Source organism: Lissotriton helveticus, chromosome 9, assembly GCF_964261635.1.
Source record: "Lissotriton helveticus chromosome 9, aLisHel1.1, whole genome shotgun sequence".
Lineage (NCBI taxonomy): Eukaryota > Metazoa > Chordata > Amphibia > Caudata > Salamandridae > Lissotriton > Lissotriton helveticus.
The window spans coordinates 141077530-141099557 of record NC_136070.1 but is presented as its reverse complement, the minus strand read 5'-3'; the positions used below and the strand labels follow the sequence as shown (position 1 = coordinate 141099557).

The 22028-nt window shown below is 49.0% G+C and overlaps 1 protein-coding gene across 2 annotated transcripts in view; it reads left to right on the top strand.

Annotated features, from left to right (window-relative positions):
- The window catches only part of MGA (MAX dimerization protein MGA), a 949809-nt gene that overhangs the window by 813184 nt on the left and 114597 nt on the right, over positions 1-22028 (top strand). The window lies entirely within an intron of this gene.

Here is a 22028-nt window from a genome sequence, read left to right as displayed (position 1 = left end):
GAGAATTGCAATTTCATTACAAGTCCGGAGGCTACATTATGTATGTTGGTAGCTTTCTAAAACAACATTAGACATGTGTTCAATAGGTTTACAGTAATGACATTCAAGAGTACTGGCATTAGACCAATCAGCAGCCTTAAGGATGTCATCCAACTTACCTCCAGGTCGGAGTGATTTACTGGCCATAGCACCTCTTAATGAATGAGCTTGAAATTTGTTTAAATCAATACCAGCAAGACTCATAGCAGTTTTGATCCCATAGCAATAGAAGAGGAGGAAATTCCTTTGTGGGGTTTAACAAAGGAAATAAGCAATTGATTAACACCTTGAGGACGAAGATGGAGCATCCTCCGATCATATTCCTTCATGCACTCCACAACGCAGAGTTTGGGACAAAGGTCGAAATGAGGATAAAAGATAGTCAGACATAGTCTTAGTTCTCTTAAAAATATCAAACTTGACACCAAAAACATTGTAAGAGCGCCTTGAAATTTCTAGAGCTCTGATGTCAGAGGCTCTTCTACAAGAAATTAGGCACAAAAGAGTGGCTAATTTAATAGATAGTTTTTTTCTGTTATGAAGAGAATTAGGAGGCCAATTATTGAAGAGGTTGAGAATGAATTTGACATCCCAAAGAGTATCGTATCTGGCTTTAGGAGGTCTCCCCAAGCGAATACTCTTCATGACTCTACAAATAATGACATTTTTACCAATAGTCTTACCATTGATGAGGGTATGACCAGACTGCAAATCAATTCTAGAAAGGTTGGGAACTAAGCCTGAGAAGTCCAGAAAGGGGTTATCAAAATGAGGCATGATTGTTGTTGTCTCACTTTCTGTGGGACCCTCTGAATCATGGCAAAGGGAGGGAAGACATATCTCCGAATCTCTTTCCAAGATTGCAGGAAGGCGTTGACTGCTAGAGCACCCGGGTCGGGCATCCAGCTGAAGTAGTTCTGGATTTGGAATGTCAACCTGCTTGCAAACAAATCTATCTCCAGGGGGCCCCAGATCTTGTTCAGGGCATTGAACACGGCAACATTCAGTTTCCAGTCGCTGTAATCTATGAGGAACCTCGAGTTTCAATCCGCTGTGAAGTACGCTTTCCCTGGAAGGTATTCCGCTTTTAGGGAAATATGGTGCTCCAGACAAAACATCCAAAGCTTCTTGGCTAGACTGGATAAATCTGCAGACATCGTGCCGCCCAGACGGTTGATATAAGCCACAGCTAAAATATTGTCCATCTTCAGAACGACGGACCTTCCTTGAAGAGAGTGTTTGAAACTCATAAGGGCGTAAAGCCCAGCAGTTAACTCGAGGAAGTTTGTGGTGAAGAGATTCCTCTCAAGACCACAGACCACCAGTGTTTTGATTGAGTAAACAAGCTCCCCAGTCATGTAGGCTCGCATCTGATTCCAAAACAAATTCCGGTTTTGGACCAAAAGACCCCTTTGCCATTCCACGCTTCTAGGTTGTTGAGCCACCAATTCAATTCTGGGCTTCTTGGGCCAAGCAAATTCGGTCTCCGTACCATAGTCCGGATCTCAGGGCTCTTGCTTTTATTCTCTGAAGGGCCCGATAATTGAGTGGTCCTGGAAATATGGCTTGGATAGAAGGCCTAAGAGTCTGGCAAGTTCCCTCAAGGATAGGTCTTGATGTTTCAAAACATACCTTATTTCTTTGAGGTCTAGTTTGACTAGCCAATCCTTCTCTAGTAATAAATCCCTGAGAAGATGGATGCCCTCCATCTTGAAATGTCTGTAGGTTAAGAACTTGTTACGGTCTCCTAAATTTATAACAGGTCTCCAACCCTTGTCCTTTTTTTCCACTAAAAAAAGATTGCTTATGAAACCCAGTTGGTCTAATGGTACCTCTAAAATTGCACCCTTTTGAATCATGGAGGAGATCTCTTCCTCTATAATCTTCTGTTGGTCCTGAGTCAAGTGAATTTCCCGGGGAAAAGAAGTTTGAACAGGTGTATGTGTGAAGTCTATCATAAAACCCTTCACCATGTTTAAAACCCAAGAATCTTGAGTAATCAATTTCCAATTCTTTAAAAAAATTCAGTCTTCCGCCCACCTTTAGGGGGGAAGAAGGAGAAGGAACAACACTCACCTGAGGATGTGTTGGAATTGTTAGTCCCGCGTGATCTGTAGCCTCTGCCTCTTTGGCCTCTACCTCTTTGTGGGTAGAAGGGAGTGGTATTAAATTGTTGTTGGTATCCCCTGCCGTAGCCACTTCCTCTTGAATAGGGCCTCTTGCTGTAGCGGCCGGAAGGATCGGCTTTGCGATCAGCTGGAGGCTGGATGGGAAGAAGAGTGAGCCTAAGCAACGGTAGGACGCATCGCTCCCGTTGCCAACTTACTTTCCTCCCGCTGACTATAGAGCGGTACGGGGAAATGGAGGAAAGGCCCGAGCTTCAGGAACCGAGCTCGAGAAGGAGAGCTCGAGTGTGAAGACGCGCTCGAGGGCGCGAGCTTCGTGAACCGAGGAGGTGAGCAATTGTTAGTAACGAATGCAAGGAATAACGTTTAAAACGCACAAAAGTCAAATCGCGCTAACGTTAAATCGGGCTATTGTCAAATCGTGCACCTGGAAGGAAAACGAAGTTAGGCATACTGCAATATGAAATCAATCAAGGCATAATAGAAAAACAGGGAAAAGGGATACAAATCTCCATACATAGTAGAGTGGTAGGGAGAGGGTGTAGGGATGGTGGGGTAAAGGCCACACTGTAAGAACACCCTGAAATGTAAAATATAGGTTAATATAAGTACATTAAGGTAGAGAAAATAAAGCCAACTTATCTGCTTGGAGCCGCATTTAAAAGAGGCTAATTATTATTGTCTCATGGACTTTATCTGTTGCCTTTATTCTGTTTTAGAACCTTGCTTATTGTGATGTATGCGGCTGCTTGGGTCTGCATTAAAGGAAAATGCATAATGTAGCCTCCGGTCTTGTAATGAAATCTGTGCTTGTCCCCAGAGCACGAAAGCCGAGATTGCTAGGCCTGCGCTTCGTTCCGGTCCAAGAAGACTATCCAGGACCGTCGAGCTTTGAGAGTCATGGCACAGTCCTCTTCATCTGCACCAGACATCGTCGAGGAGACTCCAGTCGATCTGGAGTCCGTAGATGAACAGCAGGAAGACGTTGTTGTTTCCGAAGCAGAGTGTGAGAAGTTGGCCTGATATATGATGCTCACTAGTTCTAGTGATCACCTTGTATCAGTCCAAACAACCCTTATGGTGATTGGTTGTAAGTCAACCTTATAGACCAGCTATCCTAATGGTAGCATGGACAAAGCAGTCTTAGGCTAAACTCTTTTGGCATGTGAAGCCAGCTGTTTTACCACAATATAACCCCTTGAATACCAGATGAAAGGACACCACACATGTTGTTATGAAAATAAACAGTATATTTATTAATAACAAACACCTCTGAACTCTTTATGAGGTCAGAGGGCTAAGCACATGACAATCTCTTAGGAAAAATACGATAAGTTGCACAAAATTACAATGGTGCCCTAGGGGCACGACAAACCATATACTAAAGTAAGTGGAATGTGAAAGTCGATAGAAGGAATGGAGCTGTCCAGAGGCTGTAGGATCGATGGGACCACGCTACACTAACTCTAGGTAAGTAATAGGAGGCCCACGGAACGCGTGTGCAGAGTGTGAACTCACACGCGAGATGCGTAACAACGTCTATGGACAGTACAGTTCAAGTTAAAGGTGAGTACGGACAATCCTGACTAGGTAGAACTAAAACGGCTGTGGAACTGGACACTAGGACAGTTAAACTATCCTTGAGCACCGAAATGCTCTCGTTACCTCACCCACGGGCCGCGGGTGCATAGGTGCCAAAGTGTGTCGGGTTCTCGCGTTGAAGTCAATGGAGCCTGAAAGAAAAGATGATGCAGGCGACCAGGAGGAAGATGTCCGGTGCGATACAAGGGTGGATCGGTGAAGAAGAAGACCTGAAAGCAGAGGGGACAATGTTCACAGTCACTAGCCAGTGACTGGAGTGGAAACAGGAAGGAACCAGATGTCGTCGTCGCGATCTGTACTTAAGAAGCCAACTTGTCTATCAGTTCATCTGCCCTAGGTATTGGATGGGCATCTGTCTTAGTGACAGCATTGAGACCCCTGTAGTCTACACAAAACCTCATCTCTCTCTTACCATCCTGGGTGTGAGGCTTTGGTACTAGAACTACAGGTGTAGCCCAAGGGCTCTCTGAGGGTTCAATGACTCCCAACCCCAACATCTTTTGTACTTCTTTCTTTATGCAGTCCCTGACGTGGTCAGGTTGCCTGTAGATTTTACTCTTTATAGGCAGACTGTCTCCAGTGTCCACCTCATGGGTGCACCAGTTTGTCTGACTGGGGGTCAGAGAAAACATTTGTCTAAAGGATTGAAGGAGCTGCTTACAATCCTCTTGTTGATGCTCAGAGAGGCTGTCAGAAAAGACTACACCATCTACTGACCTATCATCAGGGTTCTGAGTGAGCAGGTCTGGGAGAGGGTCACTCTCTTCCTCCTGCCCCTCATCTGTGGCCATGAGCAAGCCCATGTCCTCACTGTCAGCAAATGCTTTGAGCCTATTCACATGAAGTACTCTGTGAGGGCTCCTGGGAGTTCCAAGGTCCACCAGGTAGGTGACCCCTCCCTTTTGCTCAATGATGGTATGGGGTCCAGACCATTTGCCTTGGAGAGCTGCTGGAGCCACTGGCTCCAACACCCACACCTTCTGTCCTGCATGGTAAACAGTTAGGACAGCCTTTTGGTCATGACAAGCTTTTTGAAGTTCTTGGCTGGCCTCAAGGTTTTTGGATGCCTTCTCCATGTACTCTGCCATCCTGGAGCGGAGACCAAGTACATAGTCCACTATGTCAAGTTTAGGCTTTTTGAGAGGTAACTCCCATCCATCCTTTACAAGACATAGGGGTCCTCTTACAGGATGCCCAAACAGAAGCTCAAAAGGGCTGTAACCAACCCCCTTCTGTGGGACCTCTCTGTAAGCAAACAGAAGGCAGGGTAAAAGGATGTCCCATCTTCGCCGAAGCTTTTCAGGTAACCCTTTTATCATACCTTTGAGGACCTTGTTGAATCTCTCAACACGCCCATTGCACTGTGGGTGATAGGGTGTGGTACATTTGTAATTTACACCACACTCCTTCCACATTGCAGTCAAGTATCCTGACATGAAGTTTGCAGCTCTGTCAGAGACAACCTCCTTAGGAAACCCCACTCTGGAGAAAACTCCAAGCAGGGCCCTGGCCACAACAGGAGCTGTAGTGGTCCTAAGGGGAATAGCTTCTGGATACCTGGTGGCATGATCCACTACCACCAGTATAAATCTGTGCCCAGATGCTGTTGGGGGGTCCATTGGTCCAACAATGTCAATCCCCACTCTTTCAAAGGGAACCCCCACCACAGGTAGTGGTATAAGGGGGGCCTTTGTGGTGCCACCTGATTTGCCACTGGCTTGGCAGGTGACACATGAGAGACAAAACTCTTTAGTGTCCTCAGACATGTGAGGCCAGTGAAAGTGTGGGGCAAGCCTGTCCCAAGTCTTGTTCTGGCCTAAGTGACATGCAAGGGGAATCTCATGGGCTAAGGTGAGAAGGAAACCTCTAAGAGACAAGGGGATGACCAGCCTCCTGGTAGCACCAGGTTTGGGGTCTGTTGCCTCAGAGTATAGGAGTCCATCATCCCAATATACCTTATGGGCACCTGTAGCATTCCCTGCAGCCTCAGCAGCAGCCTGCTGTCTGAGGGGTTCAAGGGAGGAACAGTCTAACTGGGCCTGCCTCAAGTCTGCCCTGGAAGGTCCCCCTGTCCCAAGAAACTCGACCTGTTCAGGCTCAAGCTCTTCTAGGACAGTTCCTTCTGGGGTCTTGGGGTCAGCCTCCTGAGAGGGCTGATCCTCAACCTGAGGCAGGGGGGAAGGCTCAGCCTTACCCATACTGCTCTTCCTCTTGGGTAGTGTCTGGTCCATTCTTCTAGGATCCAGCACTTGTTCAGCTGGGCATTTCTTGGCCTGTGACCTGGTCACAGCAAGGACATGTGAGGAGAGACCTAGCATTTCTACATGAGTCCTGTACTCCACATCTGACCACAGTGAGGATTCCAAATCATTGCCCAAAAGACCATCTACTGGGAGGTCTGAACTAACTACAACCCTTTTGAGGCCAGTTACCCCTCCCCAGGAGAAATTAACAACTGCCATACTGTGATTGGTAGTGACATTGCTAGCATTGGTCACTAGGTAGTCTGAACCTAGCATGATCTGGTCAGGGTCCACAAATGTTGGTGTCACCATAGTGACACTGGCACATGTGTCCCTGTAGGCCTGAGCCATCTTTCCATTTATCAAAGGCGTTTGCCTGTATTTGCCCAGAGTACTAGGACTTACAGTAGGGGTCATATCCATGTCCCCAGTACAAACAAGAACTGCCTGAGTAGGTATTCTAATTAAGTCAGAACCCACCTCAGTTCCCAGGGTTAACCCAACTATAGCATTGGAGGTACACTACCACTACTAACTGTACGATGGGGTGCAGGTGTCTTCGGGACAGAAGGGGTAGGAGTTTGGCCTTTCTTGGTGCACTCACTAAACCAGTGAGTCTTACTTTTACAGTATTGGCACCATGGTTTCTTAGGACCATCATTCTTCTTCTTTTGGGAAGTTTGGGACCCACCCTCCTTAGGTTGTTGGGGCCCTGTTGAAGACTTCTGGTCATTTTGCTTATTCTCATTACCATTCTGGTCTGCATTATTCTGGCCACCACCCTGGTTCTGGTTCTGCTGCTTGACCCTTGTCCTGACCCATCTGTCTGCCTTCTTTCCCAATTCTTGGGGAGAGGTCAGATCTGAGTCAATCAAGTGCTGATGCAACAACTGGTTCTGACAATTATTTAAGATTAGCTCTCTCATAATTAGATTATACAATCCTGTGTAATCAGTAACTTTACTTCCCAGTAACCAGCCCTCCAAAGCCTTAGTGGCACAATCAACAAAGTCAGTCCAATCTTGAGCCTGAGTTTTCTGGGTGTCTCTGAACATTAACCTGTACTGTTCAGTGGTTAAACCAAACCCATCAATCAGTGCATTTGTCAAGACTTGGTAATCATTAGCATCCTCATCTCTAACAGTGAGGAGCTTATCTCTACCTTTACCTTCAAAGGAGAGCCACAATATAGCTGCCCACTGACTCTGGGGTACCTGCTGTACTTTGCAGGCCCTCTCCAGAGCAGTTATCCACTTGTGGATATCATCTCCTGTCTTATAGGAGGGCACTATCTTGCTCAGGTTTCTAGTATCAAAACCTCTTTCTCTATCCCTAGGGATATTGCTGCCACCAGTGGAGACTACCACAACTGTTGCTCTCTAGCAAAGGCAAGCTACTCTTTGGCAAGGGCAAGTTCTTCCCTCTGAATCCTCAGATTAGCCTCCTTCATCTTTGCTTCATGCTCTCTCCTCTGAGGGGAAGTCATTCTCCTCTGAGCAGATGCATGAGAGTGCACAGATCTATTGGAGTCCCTAGAAGGAGATCTATCTCTCCTAACCCCAAAGTTAGGCCTGCTCAGGGTCAGTACTGGGGGTCCCCCAGATCCTTCCCTATGTAGGTCTAAGTTGACCCTTGTAAGTCTGCTGACTAAAGGTTGCCTATTGTCTGCCTCATCCCCAGAGGGGTCCTCTTCCTCCTCCTCCTCTTCTACATCGTCTGTTTCACGGAGGTCTGGATCACCACGAGTACCTTCTAAGGGGGGCATGCTCCCATCTGGATTAGAGGGGCCTGGGTTAGAGGCCTTTCTAGCATCATATGTCTCTAAGAGACCTAACAGAAAAGGAGTGGTAGGGTTAGAACCCTGTTTCAGTTTCCTGGAGGTACACAATTGTCTCATCTCCTGGAAACTGAGAGCTGCATATCTGGAAAGGACCCGTGGAGGGTCACTAACCACTACAGGAGTCTGAAGACTCTCCATGGGTAGACATGCTTCTAGTGAGGTGTAAGTGATGCACCTACCTACACTATGGGTTTTCCTACTGATCCCTTGCTAAGAGTTGTAGTCAGGGTGTGCTAGGCCCTTTCTACTACAACAGCTGGTTCAGTAGAACTCAGAGTATTTCTAAGCTTGTTATATGTACCTATAGTACCTTATGTGATCTTTCAAATGTTATTTCAAGATTATATGTGGTAAAAACAACAGCAAGCTCAAATCCCAACCGCTGCACACCAATGTGAGAAGTTGGCCTGATATATGATGCTCACTAGTTCTAGTGATCACCTTGTATCAGTCCAAACAACCCTTATGGTGATTGGTTGTAAGTCAACCTTATAGACCAGCTATCCTAATGGTAGCATGGACAAAGCAGTCTTAGGCTAAACCATATACTAAGTAAGTGGAATGTGAAAGTCGATAGAAGGAATGGAGCTGTCCAGAGGCTGTAGGATCGATGGGACCACGCTACACTAACTCTAAGTAAGTAATAGGAGGCCCACGGAACGCGTGTGCAGAGTGTGAACTCACACGCGAGATGCGTAACAACGTCTATGGACAGTACAGTTCAAGTTAAAGGTGAGTAGGGACAATCCTGACTAGGTAGGACTAAAAACGGCTGTGGAACTGGACACTAGGACAGTTAAACTACCCTTGAGCACCGAAATGCTCTTGTTACCTCACCCACGGGCCGCGGGTGCATAGGTGCCAAAGTGTGTCGGGTTCTCGCGTTGAAGTCAATGGAGCCTGAAAGAAAAGATGATGCAGGCGACCAGGAGGAAGATGTCCGGTGCGATCCAAGGGTGGATCGGTGAAGAAGACCTGAAAGCAGAGGGGACAATGTTCAGTCACTAGCCAGTGACTGGAGTGGAGCCAGGAAGGAACCAGATGTCGTCGTCGCGATCCGGTGACGAGTGGACGCTTGACTCTGCAGCCACGTGGACCAGGAGGTGTCTTCGACGACCAGGATGGAGGCACGAGCTGTCCCACGCAGGCTCTCACTGTCGGCGGTGTTGGATCCGGAATCGGCATCAACAGACCTTGGCAAAGGCAACCCACGCGGTGAGTGGAGAAAGCGTCTGGTGCGGACTAGGAGAGTCCGGGGTGCCCCTCTTTTGGAAGGGAGCAAGGGCCAGTCTGGAGCAACCAGACCAGCAGCAAAGATTTCAAAGTTTGTCGTCTAGGAGGCCACTAGCCAGCCGGCAAGTGACCAGACAACGCGTCGAGCAGCAAACAAGCAGAAGGGCCCCACGCAGATCTCGTGGATGCTGGAGGGCTGATCTTCGGTGCAGGGGCTGCTCGGGGCTGGGGCTTCTCAGTCCCCAAAGCACTTGGGCGAGTTTACCTCAGGAGTCGTGCTGTAAGCGAAGTGCAGGTTCGTTCAAGATGGCCGGTCCCACATGTCTCGTCGCACCCACTGATCTCAGCTGTGCTGCAGATTTAGGTTGAGGTCGGAGAGGTGTGGGAATCCGGGTCTCGTCGGGCTCTGAAGTCTGGATCCTCAAGGGAAGACGACAAAGTGAAGCCGCTGGACGCTTGGTGGTGCAACTTTGAGGTCGGAGAGGTGTGGGAATCCGGGTCTCGTCGGGCTCTGAAGTCTGGATCCTCAAGGGAAGACGACAAAGTGAAGCCGATGGACGCTTGGTGGTGCCTGCAGTTGCAGGGTGGACACTCCTTGCCCACAAGGGAGATTTTCTTCAGTCTGCTGTGGAGCAGAACGTCGAAGTCCAGAGTTTCTTCTTGTAGAGTAGTTCAGGATTAATCTAACTTGGAATGGGACCAGCTCCTTCCTTTCCTGCTAAAGGGGGCTGCACTACTGACTAGGTCCCTCCCCTGGGTGGGACCAGGAAGGGGGGTGGCTACACCCCCTATCCTTTTTCCGGTTTCCCGCCAGAGCTGGGTCAGGGATGCCCGAGCAACTGGTTTAAACCGGTGTATGCACAGGACACCTTGTGTGCCCCGGGCATGTCTCATTCCTTTCAGGCCTATCCTACCCAATACACAAAATCCTGTCTGGGGTGGTGCTAGCACCTCCCAACGCAGGAAACCCTTTGTCCAAGCCTCCCTCGCTGGAAGGACTCCCAGCAGCAGGAGGTCAGACTTGTGTCTGTGGTGGCAGCATCCATTTTGTGATGCCAAGGCTCGAGTTAACTTTAACCGGGGTTCTCAGTTACATACATGTCGTGTCCCTCTAGAAGGGTGGAATGCTACCTCCGTCGCCAGGATTGGCGAGGGGGTAGTATTCCAATTCGTATGACACCTTACTCAACATGTTTTGATAATGTTATACCAGAGTTAGCATTTAACCGCGAGGATTATAATGCACTTAAGAGTATATGGTATAGCGTTATCATGGAACAGCTATAAGGACTTGGTTCCGCAAGCTGCAAACGGGCTCAGCTCATGCCAGAGCACCATCTCACATAATTCCAAGCACTCTGCCTTCAGGATTGATAAGGCCTTCCATAGGAGTGACTGATAGGAATATATGTGTCCATTTTAGGTTTAGATATAGGCATACTATATCTACAGCAAAGGGTGATTACACCACCTTGCCCCAGCTGTCGTGCAGCCAGTTGTGTCTATTTTAGGTGGCCAGCCAGGGGTGGCATAATACATGCTTCAGCCCCTGGTAGGCCCTGGGTACACCTATGCTCTGGATACCTAAGGTATACTGTACAGGGACTGATAAGGTGGCCCAGTACCAATTGGTAAATGCACCTAAGGTACATGGCTGTCAATTTAGAGAGAGAACAGCTAGGCTGTGGGTCTGATTAGCAGGCCCACAGCCAGGGAAAGTCGTAAACCAGTGAAGCAAAAAGCAAAAATCTGGGGTGACCATAGGATTGCAGACCCCACTCTCCTACACAGAGGATTCAGCTTCCGGAGCCGAAGAGCACGCAGACGATGACGATCCACTTCCAGCTGGTCAGCAGGTCCTGAGTACAGACATCAACCCTCTTGACACCCCCTTACCGGTTCAGGTTTAGGTTCCACCTCCACTTTCAGGCTCCGGTGCACACCGATCACAAACTTCCGACGCCCTGCCTTCGGGCCCTGCAATGAAGACTCCCAAAAAGCCTCTGGGCGACTCGGGCTCGGGTCAACCTGTCGGTTCCAACAGACAAAAAGTCCTTAAACCGAAACCAAATCCGGCACCAAAGCAAACTTCGGTACCCAAACCAGTCGAACCGAAGACAAGCTCCGCACCGAAACCAATTTCGACACCAAAAACTGTCGAACCGATGCCAACTCCGGTACCTAAACTGGTCAAACCAAAGTCCACTTCGGCATCGAAACATACTTCGGCACCTAAAGCTGTCGACCAGAAACGTGCTTCGGAACCAATAACTCCGGATCCGAAAACAAAAAACACAAGCCAAAGAAAGCTTCTGACCACAAGTCTTCGGAACCTAAACCAAAATCTGCTCCAAAGGCTGTAACAGACACTGCAAAACCCTCTAAGCAACTCTGCCCCAAGCAAGGCAAGTCTGTGCCGAAAAGGATGCTCCCACAGAAGAGCTTTTCCGTCCAGATCCAAAACAAAAGATTCTTCTTATTCATTAAAAGACTGGACATGTCATTACTGGACCTGCTAAAAGGAAACCGAACCCTCCCCCCACACCTCTAGTCCCTCTAAAAAAAAAACATGCTGGAGGAGCTTGGCGGGCATCCGAGATGGCCGCGTGAGCACAGCGCTCTCCGGACCCCCGCCACTCCCGGCATGATATCCTGAACATATCCTGACTTTTCACGAGGATTTGTGTAGAGGACGCTGGGCTGATCGTCCTGGAACTTTCGGAATTTGATTCTGACCCGGGGTGCCGGAGTTACGGTGATTCGAACTTTTGGGATCCGCCCTTGAGGTATCCGCCCTTGAGGTACGCCCGGGACTGGGTGAGGCTCTGTGGCCGTCTTGGAGTTGAACAACAGCGGCAGGGGGATTGGACTTGTGAGCCCCCCTCTTAAGTTTCGGTTTCGATTCTTCCTCGGACTGAGACATCTGGCAGGGCAGTCTGGCCTGGGCTGGATCCGGGGCACAAGACGGCTGTCGGGCCTTTGGCTGGCTTATTCTCCTATCTGATTGGCTCTATCCTGGTGGTACCCTTTTGGCGGATCTTTGATCCCGAAGCCTTATTTTCCTGTGCCCATTCCATCGAGCCTGGTGAATCTCTTTGTGACGCAGTTTCCAACATGGCGGGCAGAGGGGACCGAGAGACACGGAAGACCAAGACACCCCTGCGCGGGGGCCCGGTCCAGTCTAACGTTATGGACTGTTACACCCACTCGAAGGGGTCCCCCGGAGCCGCCCTGCCCGGTCCAAGTGCTGCTGACCACATCGTGGACGCATCAACGGAGCCGTCCTTGCAGGACATCATGGGCGCCATTTCTGGCATGAGGGAGACGATAGGCCAACAATACGAGGCCTTGGCCCACAAAATCGACACAGTGGCCATTGATGTGAACTTGATTCGAGCCGACCTATCGAAAACCAATGAGAAGGTGAAATCATTGGATCTCAAGTCATCCAGCCTCATGACGGACGTCTCGGAGATACAGACGGAGATTGGTAATCTCCGTAGGGTGACCGATTTCATGACCCGGCGCCTGGAGGACTTTGAGAACAGGGCACGTCGCTGTAATGTGCGCGTGGTTGGCGTTCCGGAGAATCCAGAACCTCACTCTGTTGATCTCCTGGTTGAGGACCTGATCCAAAACTATCTCTCTCCGTCTGGACTGAGTAAATTTTTCGCAGTAGAGCGTGCCCATCGAGTTCCGGGGGGCCAGGGTAAGCCGGGTGCCCCGCCGAGGCCTATTGTTGCGAAACTCTTCCATTATAGAGATCGGGACGCTATCCTGCAGGCATCACGTGTGAAGGGCCCGGTGGCCTTTGAGAACGCCACAGTGAACTTTTATCCGGACTTTTCTCAACAGGTCCAGAAACAGCGTATGGGCTTCCGTGGTGTCAAGAAGCGTCTTCGGCACATGGAGCTACGCTACGCTATGCTGTTTCCGACCAGGCTGCGTGTGGAGTACAATGACCGAACCTTTTTCTTTGATCGGCCAGATTCTGTGAACGACTGGCTTGACTCTCTGCCTGGCCGACCTCCTGCGACTGAGTCCGAAGCCCACCCGGGTGGTGCTGAGGGTGGTGTGGAGAGCTGAACAATTCGTCTACGCCTGGGCCCTCGTATAGAGTAAACTCTTCCGGGCTTCTATGCCTAAGTGCCTCTACTGTTTGTGTGTTTTCCTCGTCATCTGTCTTGATCGGGGTGGCGGGTGGGCCAGAGCCTTTCCTCCTCCGGGGTCTTTTTGTAGAATGGGGGTTCTTGGGCGACAGGCACACTGCATGTTGGGGTGGCTTTTTAGCATTTTGCAGGGGTGCAGGGTGGGGGGTGTTTTCTTGATTGTTGGGGGGTGGGTGGTTGGGAAGTTCGATGTTTGTGTGTTATGTTCTCAAGGCGCCTTTATCTTGCTACTGATGGTTTTCATGTCATGCTCATGGAGGAGGGGTTTCGGCGTTGCTATGTGGGATGGGGGGTAGCGGGTTGAGGTTTGTTTCGTGGAATGTTAATGGTCTGGGGGATCGTATTAAGCGGAGTGTGGTATTGAAATGTTTACGCCGTTTATCTCCAGATATTGTTTTCCTGCAGGAGACTCATTTGGTGGGCAATACTTGTCGTGCGATGAATAGGTGGGGCTATCGCCTTGACGCGCATTCGGGGTTTACCACGGGTTCCAGGGGGGTGGGTATCCTTGTTCGGGCTTCCCTCCCCCTAGCTATTGATGATGTGATCCTTGATGATCGGGGGCGTTATGCTGTCCTCGTGGGTCGTTATGAGGGTCGAACCCTCTCCTTATTTGCTGTTTATGTCCCCCCCGGCCTGCAGACTTCTACCTTTTCCGATTTGGGCCGTGTTTTGTTGGACCTCCCTAATAGTACTCTCTTCATTGCAGGTGACTTTAATTCTGTGTTCTCCGGTCTACACGATCGCCACCCCCCTAGGGACACTCCTTCGGCCCAACAGTGGCTGGGTGGGTTTCTGGACACGTTTGGTTTGGTGGATTGCTGGAGGCTTATGCATCCTACTCAGCTTCAATACACTTTCCACTCTGGGGCCCATGGGAGTTTGTCTAGACTGGATTATTTCCTGATGCCTGCGGCCCAGTCGCCGGCGGTGCGTGAGATTAGACACCTCCCCCGGGGCATTTCTGATCATTCTCCGCTCTGGCTCTGTTTTGAGATGGGGGTGAAGGCGGCGGGCCGGGTAGCTCCTATCAACCCATGGTACCTTACCTCCCCCGAGACCCGCAACCTTTTGACTAAGTCTTTGGATGCCTATTTTTTGGACAACGAGGGATCTGTTTCCTCTGCGATATCCCTGTGGGAGGCCTTTAAGACAGTGATTCGTGGACAGGCCCTCTCCCTTATTGTTGAGTCCAAGAGGGCGAGGAATCGGGAGGTGGTGGACCTCGAGAGGGAGATTGCTGAAAGGGAGGCTGCCTTAGAGTCGGAAGTCACATCTGATAAACTCCATGCCCTGGGTCTGAAACAATTTGCTTATAAGTCTTTGGTCACGGATGCGGCCAAACAGATGTTCCGGGAGCAACAGGGCCGTCTGTATGATGTGGGGGACAAAGCGGGCAAATTATTGGCGTGGTTGGATAAGAAGGAGAGGGCGTATCGTGTGGTGCCCGTGATTCAATCATCGAATGGTGTGAGAGTGATGGACCCGATTGGAATAGTTGCATGTTTTGCTGAGTATTTTCGTGTGGTTTATACCCCTGTGTCTGGACGGGATGTTGCTGACTCTCGCCTTCTGTTGCGCGATATAGCTTTGCCCAGCGTCTCCGATTTAGACTGTAAATCGTTGGAGTCCCCTTTTACTATTGACGAGATAGCTACTGCCATTCGCTCACTCCGTTCGGGCAAAGCCTTGGGCCCGAACGGGTTGCCAATTGAACTGTACAAGCTACGTCCTGATAAGGTAGCGCCCTATCTTCGCGACATGTTTTTGGAGTCCCGGGAACGGGGGGTTCTCCCGTATGATCAGCGTCTGGCTACGATAGTCGTAATTCCTAAGGATGGTAAACCGCGGGACCTTTGTTCGTCTTATAGGCCCATTTCCTTGTTAAACGTTGAGCCCAAGGTCCTGGCTAAGCTCCTGACGACCCGCCTCTTGACGGTCATTAGTGACTTGGTTCATCCGGATCAATCCGGATTTATCCCACATCGCAACACGGCTCTTAACCTACGTCGTCTCCACGGTGCTGTTGCGAGGGCGGGGCTTCTGACGGAACCGGCCATTTTGGCCTCGTTGGATGCCTCGATGGCTTTTGACACAGTGGAGTGGCCCTATCTTTGGGCTGCTCTTGAAAAATTTGGTTTTGGTCCTGAGTTTATCGGTTGGGTGAAGTTGTTATACGCTGAACCCTTAGCGCAGGTAGTGGTGAACGGTAGAGTTTCTGTCCCCTTCTGCCTTGGTAGAGGGACCCGTCAGGGTTGCCCCTTGTCTCCGTTGCTTTTTGCGCTCGCCCTGGAACCGTTAGCTGCGTGGCTTCGATGGGAGCCTTCACTCAAGGGGATCCGTTGGTCACCGGACTTTGAGGACCGCGTCTCACTTTACGCAGATGATATTCTTTTGTATCTTACTTCCCCGCGTAAATCTCTAAATGTTTTGTTTGATGTTCTTACCTCGTTTGGAGCTAACTCGGGCCTAGTTATTAATTGGGCTAAGTCCTGCGTGTATGTTCTTTCGGGTGTTTTGCCCCCATTGCCGGACAGATTTCCTATCCAGGTGGTCCAGTCTGGCTTCCAGTATTTGGGGATCTTTATTACGCGGGACTCCTCACTCCGATTCGAGCGCAATCTCCTCCCCCCGCTTCTTCGACTGCGACTGGATGTGGCCCGTTGGCGTAAGCTGCCCCTGTCTCCTCTGGGCAGGGCGGCCCTTTTTAAAATGATGTCCTTGCCGCGGTTCCTCTACGCACTTCAGAATTCTTATGACGATGTTCCCGCTACCTATTTCCGAGAGATCGAGAGTCTTCAAAGACAACTGATCTGGGACGGGCGTCCACGTATTGCCCTTGCGAAACTCACCATCCCTTGGTATGACGGGGGCATGGCGCTCCCCGACATCAAGAGATATTACTGGGCTGCCCAGCTGTCTGCCATCAACCACGCGATGTATTCACCGGGTCGGGATCCGGCCTTTGAGATGGATAGACTCCAGTTGCCGGGAGGGGACTTTAATAGAGCGCTTTATTCTAGATCGGCCGGGCGCCATCTTGTGGGCCCGTCCAGGATCGCAGTCACTGTGTGGCGCGCCGCGCATGTGAGTTTGGGCTGGGAGAATCGACTGACACTGGCGACGCCGCTTTATGCCTCTGAACGTTTGGGGTGTCTCTGGTCTACTAAGGGATTCGACCGCTGGGATATGATTGGGATATGTAAGGTGGGTGATGCCTGTGCGAACGGTAGCGTGAAGTCATTCCAGACCCTTAAGGCAGAATACGACTTGAGTGATAGAGAGTTTTTTCGGTATCTGCAGGTCCGGCATGCCCTGGCCTCAGTTCTAACTCCTGGTGTGACCCTGCCCGAGTCTTCCCCCCTTGAAGATCGTGTACTAGATGGACACCTGCCTGATAGTACTATCTCCCTTATTTATAAAAAATTGATTCATAGTCGCGCCGACCTGTTGGTCTGCCTTAGGGAGCTGTGGATCGGTGACGGATTGGAATTAGATGACGAGGATTGGCAGTCAGCACTCTCTTCTCCTAAAGAGGTAGCCATTCCCGCCCGTCTTCGTTTGGTGCAACTTAAGATCCTCCACCGCGTGTATGTAACTGGCCCGCGCCTGGTTGTAATGGGTTTTTCCCCGGATGGCTTATGTAAGCGTGGCTGTGGGATGAGTGCTACATTTACGCATATACTTTGGGAATGCCCGTTGGTAGCGGCCTACTGGATTGAGGTACTCGATGTGATGACTGTCGTGACTGGTGTTGCCCTGCGGCCTGAGGCCCGACGCTGCCTGTTGAACGTGTGGGAACCCACCGATTATTCTGTGGCCCAGACCAGATGGGCAACCTTGGGGTACATGGTCGTGAAGCGGGACATTGCGCAACTCTGGGGCGCATCCAGACCTCCGGACGTTTCGGTGTGGGAGGATAACATGGACTGGTCCATGTTTCGAGAGAAGACCGTCTATGTGGCATGGGGCAGACCCAGGGCGTGGACTAAAATTTGGGGTCAGTGGAATGCATATCGTGGAGATATTTGTACCCCTCCCTTGGTTGACACATCCGATGTTACCCTGTCTCCCTAGGCTGACGTTCCCGAAATCTTTCATTCTCTTTTTAAGATCTTTCTGTCCTCCCTGCTGCCCCCCCCTCCCCCCCCCCCCGGCCTTGCCGAGTCTCATTGATTTACCTTTATCTTCCTGATTAGTGTACTTCCCCTCTGTCATCTGGGCTGACGTGATTGCTACATTCGCCTTGTTTTGGTTTGTTATTTTAATGTTTACGACAAAAACTGTTGTGTCCTGTCATATGCTTGGTGCAATATTTAATCTGTGATTTGGGCCTGGCCACGGAGATTAATGTTCACTGCATGATACGTGCTTTGCGAATTAGAGGCCAGCCCGTGTGGTTGTAGGCCCATCTTTGTACTTTTTATCTGATTGCTCAATAAAAGTTTTTAACCCAAAAAAAAAAAACCATGCTCCGACTTCTCCTATAAGGGTACCTTCACCACTTCCAGAGGTACCAGACCTTGACATTTTCCCCGCACATTCACCATTCATCCCACACAGCCCTGCACCCGCAGATGATGATGAGGATGATAACTCAGGGGGGATAGAAGATGAGCAACCCTTAGATGACCCAAATGATATTCCTGACCATCAGATGATCCAGATTATAATGCACCAGATGCCCCAGATCTGTCACAAGATGACGCATACCCTTCTAGGCCATCTCCTCCAGATGACACTATAGGGTTCACGCAACTCATTCACAGAGCAGTAACCTTTCATGGGGTCGATCATCCAGTAGATGATCCAGTAGATGACGACTTCCTTATGGACACATTATTACCATTGCATAAAACCACAGCCATTTTCCAATGCTCAAAGGGTTTCTAAAGCATGGATTGAAGTGTTTAAAGAACCCGTCAGGGCTAGGATAATTAATCCCAGGTTGGGGAAAAAGTACAAAGCTGCTCCAACTGACCCAGCCTATATCAAAGGCCAGCTGCCATTAGACTCGTCAGTAGTCTCAAACGCCAGGAAAAGAGCTAATTCTCAGACATCCGGAGATGCTCCATCCCCTGATAAAGAGTACAAACTTTTAGATGCTTCAGGCAAAGGCATGACATATCAGACAGCCAACGTCTGGAGAATTGCCAACACCCAAGCCCTGTTGGCAAGGTATGATAGGGCTCACTACGATGAGCTTGAAGCCCTTATGCACATTTGCCAGACAAATATAAGACCAGGGCTTCTCATTTAATACAGGAAGGGAAGGTTATCACTAATACTTCCATCCGTTGTGCTTTGGATGCTGCTGATCCAGACTCGAGGGCAATAAATACCCGCATACATTTACGTAGACATGCCTGGCTGCACATTTCTGGTTTCAAACCAGAGGTACAAACCAGTATTCTTAATCAACCTTTTGACCAGCAACATCTTTTTGGTCCTACAGTTAATACTTCCCTAGAGAAAATGTAAAGGGATACTGACACTGCAAAGTCCATGGAAGCTTTACAAACTCAGACTCCCGGAGCTTCCTTTCGTCGCTCCTCTTACTGGGGCGCCTTCAGAAATGTTCCAACAGATACTGCCTCATCTTCTTACAAAGCACCCACCCAATCCTCGCCGAATTGAGGTTATTATAGAGAAGAATACAGAGGCAACAACACTAAAGGTAGAGGCAGAGGTAACAACACCCGTACTGCCTCCACTCCCAAACAGTGACTTCCCTCCCCCCAGACCAATCCACTCCTGTCGGGGGGAGATTACAACAGTTCCTACCTGTCTGGAACTCCATCGCAACAGACAGGTGGGTGAGACAAATAGTTCAGCCAGGTTATTGCCTGGAGCTCACTTCCACTCCTCCAACATTACCACCCACACAGAGTCCCATGTCACAAGAGCATCTCACTCTCCTAAAACAAGAAGTTGCCACTCTACTGCAGAAAAATGCAATAGAACTAGTTCCAGTACACCATCAAAACACAGGAGTTTACTCCCTATATTTCCTTATTCCCAAAAAGGACGGCTCCCTCAGACCTATATTAGACCTGAGACCCCTAAATCTTTACATACAGTCCGACCACTTCCATATGGTCACATTACAGCAGGTCCTTCCTCTGTTAAAACAAGGCAACTTCCTTGTTACCCTAGATCTCAAGGAAGCCTACTTCCACATTCCCGTTCACCAAGCTCACAGAAAGTACCTTCGGTTTGTACTGGACGGTCAGCATTACCAATTCAAAGTCCTCCCTTTCGGAGTGACTACAGCACCCTGAGTTTTCACAAAGTATCTCACGGTAGTAGCAGCACACTTGAGAAAGGAAAACATCCATGTCTTCCCGTATCTCGACGACTGGCATAATAAAAGCCAAGTCACACCACGAGTGCGAGCAGCACACAGAGCAGACCATTCACCTATTGCACAAACTCGGGTTCACTATAAGCCAAACAAAGTCACATCTCCAACCATCCCCGTCTCAACACTATCTAGGTGCCACAATAGATACCTCCAAAGCACTTGCATTCCCCTATCCAGCAAGAATACAAAGTATGCAAGCTCTTATACAAAAATTCCAACCGCAACACTCACTACCAGCTCGAGTGTTCATGCAGCTAATTGGAATGATGGCGTCTTGCATCAGCACGCAAGACTTCTAATGCGCCCCTGTTGTGAATGTATCTAGGACCCTATTAAAATATTCCCGATTCATGCCCTTATATGGTTATAACAAAACATATCCTTATAAAGGCATAAGAAACATACCCATATTTAGTCATAGCCAATGCAGTCCAAATACGACAAGGCTACTCCCATAGACTCCTAGAAAGTACAACGCGTTCTTTAAACAAACCAAGCCTCCAGCAGCCCGGAAATCCCCCTGCTTTCATTTTGATTTGTGCAAGAACTCCTGGAGTCCAGAAAGAACTGTAAGTTCTTAGTGACGTCTTATGTCCAACCTTACGTCAAACTCGGCACCTTCCAGGTATAAATATACCAACGTTGCCTTAAGCAAACACACGGTGGTTTGGAGCAGAGCGACTATCTACTTGCCCGAAGCCCAGCTGATGCGAGAGCCGAAGGAAGCCGACCCTCCCCTTGACGCACTGAGAGAGACGCTGTCTTTTCTCTTGCCGAGAAATCCAGCTCCAGTGTTTCCAGTCACCCTTGCGGGTTGCTGAGAAATCGAGTCCTGAGAAAGAGATACAAGACCTCCTTCATTCTATAACCAAGGTACGAAGCTGATTAGATCCTTAGAGAATTCTTGATTCAGATTCTTGGCAAAAACTAACTTAACTTAAACTGCAGCTCATATACTCCTTCCCACGTACTAGGCTTAGGTTAGGTACACCGGGGTAGGCGTATCTTAGAAGCACCAGTTGAGTACGTTTAGTCAATGATTTTATGTATGTATATATTTTATCCATTTTAAGTATCATATGGCTCAGAAACCATATCAATGCTTTTACAGTATTATTTCATAATACTACTTTTACTGTACGCACTTTACTTTATGATAAATATTGCAATTGTGGCAATTCACTTCTCTTGCACGAGAAAGAGGACTACTCAATAAATAACACCTTTTATTGAAAACGCCCGTCTCTCTATTTCTCTGCACTCTGGTGAAACTAAGCATGCACGATTGACTGAGTGAAATAGCTGTCTATTGTTTTCACACGACTCTGGAGATGTACTCCTTGTTCTGGAGGGAGCAAAGTTGTCCTGTTTATCATTCTTGTCTAATCAGGAAAGTTAACTCCTTCCTGTTCATGCGAGAAAGTTTCTAGTGACCTCTGAGCTAGCTGGCATTCATAATTAAGTCTAACATATTCAGTAGAGACCTAGTCGACCTCAGTCCTACGTCTAAACTATCGTTCATGTTATTCCAATGCGCAGAGCCTATTGGGAATATAGGAACTACACTACACCCCCTGCAAAAGTCCTTAGCAAGCCAATGGAACCAGGCTCAAGGTCAATTAACAGATCTGGTGGTGTTGGACGGCCGACTCATCGCTCTCTTCAGTGACGGAACACCAAAAAGCTTTCCAAAGGACGGCCGGTCATAGAGCCAGTTCCACAGGTGGTGCTAACCACGGACGCATCCCTCATTGGCTGGGGAGCTCATTTGGCAGAGCACACAGTACAGGGCAGGTGGACACCTCAGCAAAATCTACTTCACATAAACCATCTGGAGTTGCTAGCCATTTTTCTAGCTCTTAAGTCATTTCAAAATTACCTATCAGGCAAAGTTGTCTTAGTCCGCACCGACAATATGAGAGCCACGTACTACATCCAAAAACAGGGAGGAACACACTTCTTACAGCTCTCCCAGTTGGCGCACAGCATATCGAGGTGGGCCATCCCTCAAATAATCTTCCTATTAGCAGAACATCTGCCAGGAGTTCACAATCAGGTAGCAAATCTGTTGAGTCATCAGAGACAACAGATTCACAAGTGGGAACTTCATCCGCAAGTTCTTCAATCTTTCTTTCAACAGTGAGGACAGACAGAAATAGATCTGTTCGCCACACACCTCAACTCCAAATGCCCAAGCTTCGCCGCCAGCTATCCACACCCATCTTCCAAAGGCAATACGATATGGATGAGTTGGTCAGAAAGATTTGCTATCTTAATTAGATACACTATACATGGACATCTCTTTCAGTTCTCACACTATACATGGACATCTCTTTCAGTTCTCACACAACTCCATAATTTTCCCTAATGGCGAAAAACAATCTGAAGATGGAGTCGATGCCCATGCGCACT